A 10,390-nucleotide genomic window follows, 5' to 3' on the forward strand; every position below is an offset into this window, starting at 1 on the left:
CATTACAATTGCTAAAACATAAGTACTAACCCATTCCTAATCACTATTTTTTAAAACCAACACTCAATTATTTGAACAGACATTGAGATATTTAAAACAATGGATTTACTACAGAGGTTTTTCTTCCAGAATATCCAATAGAAATGCAGAGTGAATAAAAGATTTAAAATAAAAAGTGGGAACTACACATTTTAATTTAATATTTACTAATTTGATTAGTAAATATTTTCACTGGTGAAACAGGTTTTCAAGCCAGTGACTAGAGCTTGAGTATTTGTGTTGAGGGTGGAGACATTATCATGACTTTTGCAATAATCCACTCTTTTTTTTTTTTTTTTTTTTTTTGAGATGGAGTCTCACTCTGTCACCCAGACTGGAGTGCAGTGGCATGATCTTGTCTCACTGCAACCTCCACCTCCCAGGTTCAAGCAATTCTCCTGCCTCAGCCTCCTGAGTAGCTGGGATTACGGGCGTGCACTACCACGCTCAGCTAATTTTTATATTTTTAGTAGAGATGGGGTTTCACCATGTTGGTCAAGCTGTTCTCAAACTCCTGACCTCGTGATCTACCTGCCTTGGTCTCCCAAAGGGCTGGGATTACAGGCGTGAGCCACTACGCTGGGCCCATACTTTTTTTTTTTTTTTTAACTAAAGGCTTTATTTAGAGTTTGAAATGAGTCAAAGCAGACTTGGAGGAAACATGTCCTGGGATAGCTGCGCTGTTATCACTGTCCCACAAACGAGCCAGAAGATGAGCCCTGGCAGAGCACCTGGAGCGTGGGAGTCCTGCTCACATCCTGGATGGTCACCACACCTTTCTCTGCCTCAGTTTGCTTATCTCTAAAATGAAGGGTTAGACTAGTAGAATTCTGAAGCCTTTTAAGAGTTATGGTTTGTTCCTCTATTTTATACTCCTTTAAAAAAAAAAAAGGGAAAGTGTGTGTGCATATCTGTGTATGTCGTATGTGTATGTGTTTCCTTAGGGCCAGAAGTAAGGTTGAATCAAGGGAGGTGGGGTGGAGATGGAGATGAAGTAACAGAAAAACTTAACAGCTAATCTGCACGTTAAGTGATCTCTCCTGGCATATACTGTTCTACTTATGATTGGGCTCCAGCCCAGTCTCTGGCTACTTCTCACATAGCTCTCCTCCTACTCCAAAATTTGAGTGCTCAGCTATATCGAGCTGCTGAGTTGTAACTTTGCCCCTCAGCCATCTGGAAGGGCTATTTTTATACAAGTTGTAGCCACGTCTCTCTACCTCCAAGCATCAGATGGCTACCCAGAAGCTTGAGGAACTAGGCCATCCTTCCAATTATGATGATGACTAAAACACTTTTGAACAGGTGGAAGAATAGAAATGCCTTGAGTTTATATTTTGTGACACCTCGCTTACTGAGAAGTCACTTATCCAGCCATCTAAACTATCTGGATCACAGTTAAGAACAGAAAACATGCCAAAAAATAAAGATCCCTGTCACAGATGTCACAAAGTCCATTCACTAAAGGCTTGGGGCTTCTCTCAAGGCCTCTTGACTCCTATTTTAGACACAATTCTAACATGTGGGGTGATCTGGTTTCTGACTCTTATGAAATTGGAAGTAGAACATGAAAGGGAAGAAGACAATTTGTAGAGGTAGATATACTGAAAATATTCCTTTTTTTTCAGAGAGGACAGAGAAAACTATAAAAGCAGACAAAGTAAGTCAAAAGAACAGTAGATGGGAACAACTGTATCCTGTAGGTACATAAATAATCCTGTATTAAACCACAGTAGTTTCTGTATATATCAAATAAAAATTGATAAGCCTAATGATATTCCTGATTCACTTAGAAAGAGGGCCCATTATCATCAGTAATGTATCATGGTTCAGTGTTTAAAAGCTCAGATTCTCCGCCAAGCGCAGTGGCTCACGCCTGTAATCCCAGCACTTTGGGAAGCTGAAGTGGGTAGATCACTTGAGGTCAGGAGTTCAAGACCAGCCTGGCCAACATGGCAAAACCCTGTCTCTACTAAAAATGTAAAATTTACCCAGCATGGTGGTGCACGCCTGTAATCCCAGCTACTTGGGAGGCTGAGGAAGGAGAATCACTTGAAACCAGGAGGAGGAGGTTGCAGTGAGCCGGGATCATGCCACCGCACTCCAGCCTGGGCTTCAGAGGAGACTCCGTCTCAAAAAAAAAAAAAAAAAAAAGTTCAGATTCTGGGCAAAAATACCTCAATTTAAATCCCAGCTCAGCTGTTTATTAGCTGTGTGGTCTTAGGCAAGTCACTTAATACCTCTGTGCCTCAATTTTCTCATTTGGAAAATGGAGATAATAGTATTTACCTTGCAGAATGGTTATGAGGATTAAATAAGTTAATGTGCATTAAACTTTCAGAACAGTTCCTGGCACATAACATCATTATTTGGTATATTTCATTAAAAAAGAAAGGGAGCCTGGGCACGTTGGCTCATGCCTGTAATCCCAGCACTTTGGGGGGCCAATGCAGGTGGCTCGCTTGAGCCCAGGAGTTTGAGACCAGCCTAGGCAACATGGCCAAACCATATCTCTATGAAAAACACAAAAATTAGCTGGGTGTGGTGGTGTGCAACTGTGGTCCCAGCTACTCAGGAGACTGAGGTGGAAGGATCTCTTGAGCCCTGAAAGTGGAGGTTGCAGTGAGCTGAGATCCTGCCACTACACTCCAGCCTGGGTGACACAGCAAGACTCTGTCTCAAAAAAAAAGAAAAAGAAAAAGAAAAAGAAAAGGAGCGATACATTTTCAAACAAAATTATTTAAAATGCCAAGAGAAAAACTAAAGGAGTTTAAAAAATAAAACTTATTTTCCTAAAATATTCCATAAATGGATTTCAGATAATGGCCAAATGTTATACTCTATTTTGATGCTTGGAAAGGTAAAATTTTTAAGTATTTAAAAATAGTTTAAAATAGCATATTTTAAGATATGCTAGAAAGACTTTTTCCACAAACAGCCATCTTAAGTTTCCTATATAAAGACATAGTTTTGAAGAATATACAAACATCAGGACAGAATCAGAAAACTTAAGATTTTCTGATTAAAAAGTCAAGGTCAAGAATGATGTCAATTTCTTTTGTCATTTCTTTTAATCCTCTTAACCGCCCTGTGAGGTAGGCAGGATGTGTCATGTCTCCATTTTACAGAGGAAAAATGTCTCAGAGATTCAAAAATAAGGCTCAAATTTAAACAGCTCATTTTATAAGAAGCTACTTTATTTGATCTTTAGTTTTCATATTTATGAAATGGTGATAATAACATTCACTTCACAACATGTGTTAGGATTAAATGATATATCATACGTAAAGCTCCTTGTTTTTCTTCTCCCCATCACTGTTCTCTTGACAAATGTATTTCATTTAAAATCACCTCATTACCTGCCCACTCTCCTGCAGTGTTTGTTTTTATAACCTGGTAGTTTTGCCTTAATTTGTTTGCAGCCTAGCAGGTAACTTGTTTTCCCAAAGAAAGTTTCTGTGGATATATTAATTGTTGCCAACAATTGTTGCCAACAAACAGAAGTATTCAGTTGCTAGAAACTCATTTGCCTATAGTTCTCTTTATAGCAAATTACTTGCATATAATCTTTTCTCTTTGAAGCCATGTTAACTACTATTAGAGCACTAGGTAAGACTAAAATTTTTCCTTAACAAGTAGGGTATTTCATTTCCCACTTGCTAACAAATGAAAAATACAGTATTTTTGGCCCTACGCTAGTACTTTAACAGTAATCCTGACAGGCATTCTAGTCTCTGGTCATAGTGAATTTCTTATTCTCCTGCAGATCTACCAAGTCCAAAGCAGTTTCCTTGCCACTGCACAGCCTGTTCCCTCTGCTTGGAACGCCCTACTCCATTTCCTACCTTGCAAATGCCTTCAAGTGCCAGCTTAAATGTCACTATGAAGTCTTTCCTGACTCCTCTAAAACGTTGAGTCAAGAAAAATATTGAAATATTGTTTACTCAGATATTTTATTATCCTATTTCTGAAAAGCTTTACCACCCTCAACCTAACTTCTGCTTTTCTTAAGATCTCTGGACAGCTTCCACATCTTCTTACTGACTCAGGGAAAATGAGCTGACTCAACAAAAAGGTGATGAGATTCTAGAAAGAGCTGGCTGGCTGGCTGGCTGGTCGGCCGGCTGCAAACCAGCCAGCAAGAAGTTTGCAATCTGTTAGCCTTTACGGGGTTAGTTCTCCTGCTCCCTTTAAAGGAGACTAAAAGAAGGAAAGTGGATGAGAAAGAAAAAAGTTTCTGAATTCTTTTACTGACGTTGCTTCCCGTGAATTTGCCTTGTCACATTCGTATTATTAATGATAGTCCTAAGGTATGTTATTCTTTGAAGTTTATGAAGTTGTTTATTTTCATCAGGGTAATCACTTGTGCTGCTTACCAAATGTTTCCAGCCCTCCCCCGTCGAGGCACATGATAGGATCTGACCTCCATGGCCTGGGCTAAGGCCATGTGCTGGTAGCTCTGGCCAATGAGTTGTAAGCAGAAGTGACACATGTCACTTCAGGCTGAAATTATCCAACAGTCTGTGCAATGCCAACAGAACTCTCTTTCCCTTTGCCATGGCAAATAGCCACTTTCAAGATGATTGATCACCTTAGGTCCTGGAGTGAGAAGATACGGCATGGAACCCTAGCCACCTTTTGTTGGACCCATAGCATAAGTGAGAAATAAACTTTTCTCCCAATATTTTATCGTGAAAAATGTTGAAATGTATAGAAAAGTTGAAAGACTTGCATAACACACATTCCCATATCTATCACCTGGATTTCACAGTTAACATTTTGCTATATTTGCTTTATCCCTTATCTGTCCTTTATGTTGTATCAATCTGCTTTTTTTGGGGTGGAGAGATGAACAAGAAACTATTCTATAAACCATCACTAAGATTCTGGGGTTGTTCATTACTTCAGCATAACCTTGCCTTTCCTGATCCACATCTGGGGAATCCAGACCACCTACTCTCCTTTTCTGCTGAAGACAGTAAAGTAAAACTTCTCCAAAAAGAAAAAAGTAATGGTCTGAAGTTGGTTCTAAGAAATCATTTCCTGCCAGAGAAAGTTAGAAGTCACAATGTGGATTAGGAGAAGGATTAAACCATCTTTTTTTCCTTCCATGGTCTTAAAAAATAAGATAAATTATGACTGACCTAGTTTTGATAAGGCTGTATTTGGAGGTAGAGAGATGAATTAAATGAGGAAAGGAAAGACAAAATTAGCATTCATTGACTATCTTTTGTATGGCAGACATTTTATATATATGATCTCATTTAATTTTCAAAATCACCCTGAAGAGTACATATGATTTCCATTTTTAAAATGAGGCTATTAAGCTCAGAGAGGTTAGGCTACCTGCCCAAGGTCATATAGCTATTGTGAGTAGAGGAGACAGAATGAAAATCCAAATCAGTATGACTTCAACACGCTTACCCTCATCTAGAAGTTTATAGACCCTTGGCCTCTGACAGCCAAGGGTATTTCCTCCCACTGAAATGACCATCCCAAGGGGGACCATGGCCCAAGAGGTAACAATGGTGTTAGTGGCAACCTCCCTTCATGCTTGAAGCAGAATTTGAAATGTCCAAATTATTTGACAAAAATATTTTTTGAATGTTCAGAAAAGTTCAACAAGCCCACTAAACAAAGGAGCATTGTGAATTTCCCAAAACTGAAACAGCTGATTTTTCCTTTACCTTTATCAGATAGTCACTTTCTTTGACAAAACATATATTTTAAAATACTAATGTTGTTTTTTCCAACTCAAAACCCAGTTGGAATCTTGATCTTTTCCCAGTTTATTTTTTATGCCTGTGTTTGGTGTGAAGTAGATCTATATAATGTGTATATGAGTGTGTGTGTGTGTGTGTGTGTGTGTGTGTGTTCGTAAGGTCCTTAATTTCCCCAAATCTAGATGGTTACACTTTGAAATGTAATTCATATGGCCACACTGAGAGTCTATTTTCAGAATTTTCATGGCTACAAGCTAATGATTTTGGATTCCTATTGTTAGTCGAAAAATAATGGGTATGGTAGACATAACTTTAAATCATCAGGCTTCCACTCAGAGAGTTTATTGTGGGCTAGATAGCTACTGCTTGACAGGGTAGGAGGGGATAGCTAACCAAATTTGCCTGAAAAGACAACGTAAGTACCTATATAGGTAATGGGAATTTGTCCTCACCCTATAGAAATAATCTAACCCTGAATGACAAGTTTCTTCAAATAATTGAACACAGACTATCTTTAACTTTTCTATAGCATTTCACCTTTCCCTGGAGATTTTTATAAGATTAAAGCCTTAAAATAAAGCTTGGATACACTCAAAAAGGTAGCAGGAGGGAGCTTTCTGGGGCGATGGAACTGTTCTGTATCCTGATAGCGGCAGTGGTTGAATGAATCTATACATGTATTAAAACTCATATGGCTGTACACACACGTGCACATGCACACACATGCACACATACCTCTGGTGGACATCTGCTGCCTAAAGGTTCTGCCTTTCTTTCTTTTCTTTTCTTTTCTTTTCTTTTTTTTTTTTTTGAGACAGGGTCTTGCTCTGTAACAGCCCATGCTGGAGTGCAGTGGTGCGATGTTGGCTCACTGCAGCCTCAACCTCCCAGTCTCAAGTGATCCTCTCACCTCAGCCTCCCAAGTATTTGGGACCACAGGCGGCCACCACCACATCCAGCTAATTTTTGTAGAGATGGGTTTCACCATGTTGCCCAGGCTGGTCATGAATATTCTGCCTTCTGATCAAAAGCCTAATCCACGTTTACCATTGTCTCTGCAAAATCCCTTAAGATTGATTGTATGAAGACATTGCTTTGGCCAACGTGGTCCTTGGCAGTTCTGCATTGTGTAGAACCTGTGAATCTTTTTGGAGCTTGTCTATCTTGGGAGGGAGATTGTCTGAGCAGACTTGAAGGCAGGGGTGGAAGCCATCTGCTGAAGACAATAATGAGCATTTGGGAGGGTGGGTGGGGAAAATGAGACAGCGCAGAGGGGAGGGGCCTGGAAGGGATCCCACTCCCTCGCTCCTGCCTGCATCTGGTGCCCCAGGAGCTGCTCTTGAGCAATGTCTCTCTAATGAGTTGGCGTGAACTTGTGCTTGTTCCTCCCTCAGGGAACAAGGGAAGACAGGCTTAAAGCTGCTAAAATGCTTGGAGAACATCCAAAGAGAAGCTTGACACAAATGCAGTGTATTAGTGAAAACAGCTTGGGCCTGGCTAAATAGTGGCTATTTTAACAAAACAAACATATGGGATTTGACGACAATTGTCCTTACAAAGAAACAATCTAGCCCTTTACACAGAGCTTGATGCTTCTTTATAGTCTTCACAGAATTCGCTTCACTGTGGTTTTCTTTTTTTTCTTTTTTTTTTTGAGAGAGTCTCGCTCTGTCACTCAGGCTGGAGTGCAGTGGCACAATCTCGGTTCACTGCAACCTCTGCCTCCCAGCTTCAAGTGATTCTCTGCCTCAGCCTCCCAAGTAGCTGGGACTACAGGTGCACCACTACCACAGCCAGCTAATTTTTGTATTTTTAGTAGAGATGGGGCTTCACCATGTTGGTCAGCTGGTCTCGAACTCCTGACCTCAAGAGATCTGCCTGCCTTGGCCTCCCAAAGTGCTGGGATTACGGGCGTGAGTCACTGCACCTAGCCAACTGTGGTTTTCTCAAACTTATTCTGGTATCTATTTATTTTCAGGAGTGCCTGGAACAACGACCCCAAGAGATCTCTCTTACATGTGAATGTGAAGAATAAGCACATTCTTCAATGTGTGCCATCATGAGGAACAAATTTTCTTTTTTTTTTTTTTTTTTCCAAATTATTTGCTTTGCATTCTAGGGGAGGGCTTCTCATAGGCCATCAGAATTATTGGGGATGCTTGTTAAAATGTAGATTCCTAAACTCTACCTTTTTAGACCTCTTAAATTGAGCAAACTCTCTGAGAGTAAATCCAAAGCATCTGCATTTTATTAAGCACTTTAGGTGATTCTTATCACATTTAAGTTTGGAAAACACTACCCAAGGGTTTACTCACTGTACTCCTTCTTATTAAAGTTCAGTTATTCATTCAATAAGCATTCATGTGCCAGGTCCCGTGGGGGCAGGAGATGGCAATAGGAGTGTGATAAGTAATCAAGTTGCTTATGGCCAAATAATTACAATAAAATGAGGCAAGTGCTATACTAGAAAAAATACAAAATACATCAAAGCATTGAGGAGTCGTCTGTGGGAATTGGAGGCAGCTTCATAGATGATATTTGAGCTGCTTTCAGGCACAGAGAAGGTACTGCAGGATATTGGCATGTGAAAATACATGATCCACTCTGGAAGAAGTGGATCTGTGTGGCTGGAGCATAGGGAAGAGAGAGGCATGGGCTGGGGCAAGGCTATGAGGAGCCTTCTACACATGCTGAGCAGTTTAAGTTTAGTTCTACAGAAAGTGGGAACCAGAGGAAGTTTTTAAATATTAAATGATAGGATGATATTTGAGTTATGAAGCAATATTCCTGGAGGCAGTTTGGAGGCAGGAGATAAGAACAGAGTCTTCTGCAGTGGTGAGGGGTGGGGAAGCTAAATAAGGATGATGGCAGCTGGGGTCTCTGAGGTGGAGTAACAGATGATGAGAGTACACGAGGGAAGGAGGAGGTGGGAAGCTGACCATGTCTGATAAAGGCTAGTCTGAGTCAAGAACCTCATCCAGGGAAGGCATTTTCAATAGCCAGATAACTCTTCCAGCTCAGAATCTGAAAGTAGACCTGATACTTGCGCTTATGAGCAAATCCTAGTGTCTGCGCCCATTAGCAATAGTTTCTACTGTGCTAGAGAATAAGTTTAAAGATATTTGTTAAGTGAAAAACATCACCCATAAAATATATGATTAAATGATTCCATTTATGTTTTCAAAATGTTAAGCGCATAGAGAGAGAGAGAGAAAAAAAAAGGGGACAGAGAGAGGCTGAAATTTGAGGAAATGCATAGGAAAGGCACTATTAATAAGGAAGAACAGTGGGGTTGGGAGAGACTGGAATTGAAGGACCTTTGACAATTTACTCTGAATTCTTGTGCATGTTTCAATTGTTTTAAACAATGAGTTTTATTGATGCTTGCTTTTAAAAATTTTTAAAGCAATTTTTAAAAAGATGCTTACACATCTTCTTGGCTACCACTAGGTGGTACTAGTGGCAGGACAGATTGGACAGCTTTTAAGCTTCCTGCGTTCATCCATGACACCTGCATATCCATCGAATTTTAGACACCTGCATGTGGGTTTAACTTCTTAACTTTATAGAGTAAAACAAATACCTTTGCCAATTATTATTAGCATGTGTCTTCAGAGCTTAGGGGTCAAGGTCCACAGACTATTTTTCTTTCTCCTTCAATATAACATGTAGTATTTTCTGTATTTAATTTGTATCAAAACATTTGCAAGTGTAAAAAAGTGTTCTTTCTGCATCAATCTAAGCTGCACACAGTTTGGTTCACATATATCTAGATATTTCTCAGGCTCTTCACTTTACAATGATATTCCCAATCCAAATCTTAATCACATGCACAAAAAGAATGAAACTCTGTGCTGGCACCATACACCTGTTTTCCCTAATTCCAAGACTGGCTTTTCTTTCCAACCACTTACTTTTAATTATTTTAGGCTGTCATGTTTTCCATCACCTCGGTTGACATGGCAGGAGACAAAAGTGTTGCCACAGCCTCTTTCTACACACACCCATGTTTATTGCAACCCATGATAATGCAGCATTTGTGATTTCACTTCTGGGGGCTTTTTTTCCTTTTAAGCAGGGTTCGTTGCCTCTTATATCATGGAATAGTCTGAACTAGCTACTGTATTTTCCTTTGTATGAAAACAACACTTCATTCCAAAATGAGATTCCCAATACTGGAGTTTCCATAGTCTAAAACGGACACAGTGACAACACTCACATGATCTACTAAGGATACCCACGGGGCCAGCCTGGCACACACAACGCTACTCAGTCCTAATAGGTGCAAAGCCAAGAGGTGCCTGCAGTGGCTCTGACTTGGCTAAGACATGCTCCTGGTTGTAATCCTCACAGAGTATAGCATGATTCTTCACCCCCTTACCCCACCCCACCCCAAACTCCGTCACCTCCAGCAGGGGCAGTTTGCAGAGTCAGTCTTTGGATGGAACCCAAGAAGAAATTGACCAAGGTTATACAGTTGTATTTGACATTCCCTGAGTGGTCACTTGAGCCACCAATAAATACTAGAGAAGAAAGTCAGGAACATTCCATGCATAGGATATTAGCTATTAAATGGATATTAGCCGCTATCCGTCGTTAATAATAATGAAGACTATTTTTTGTTTGTT

Source organism: Pan troglodytes, chromosome 12 (genome assembly GCF_028858775.2).
Source record: "Pan troglodytes isolate AG18354 chromosome 12, NHGRI_mPanTro3-v2.0_pri, whole genome shotgun sequence".
Taxonomy (NCBI): Eukaryota; Metazoa; Chordata; class Mammalia; order Primates; family Hominidae; genus Pan; species Pan troglodytes.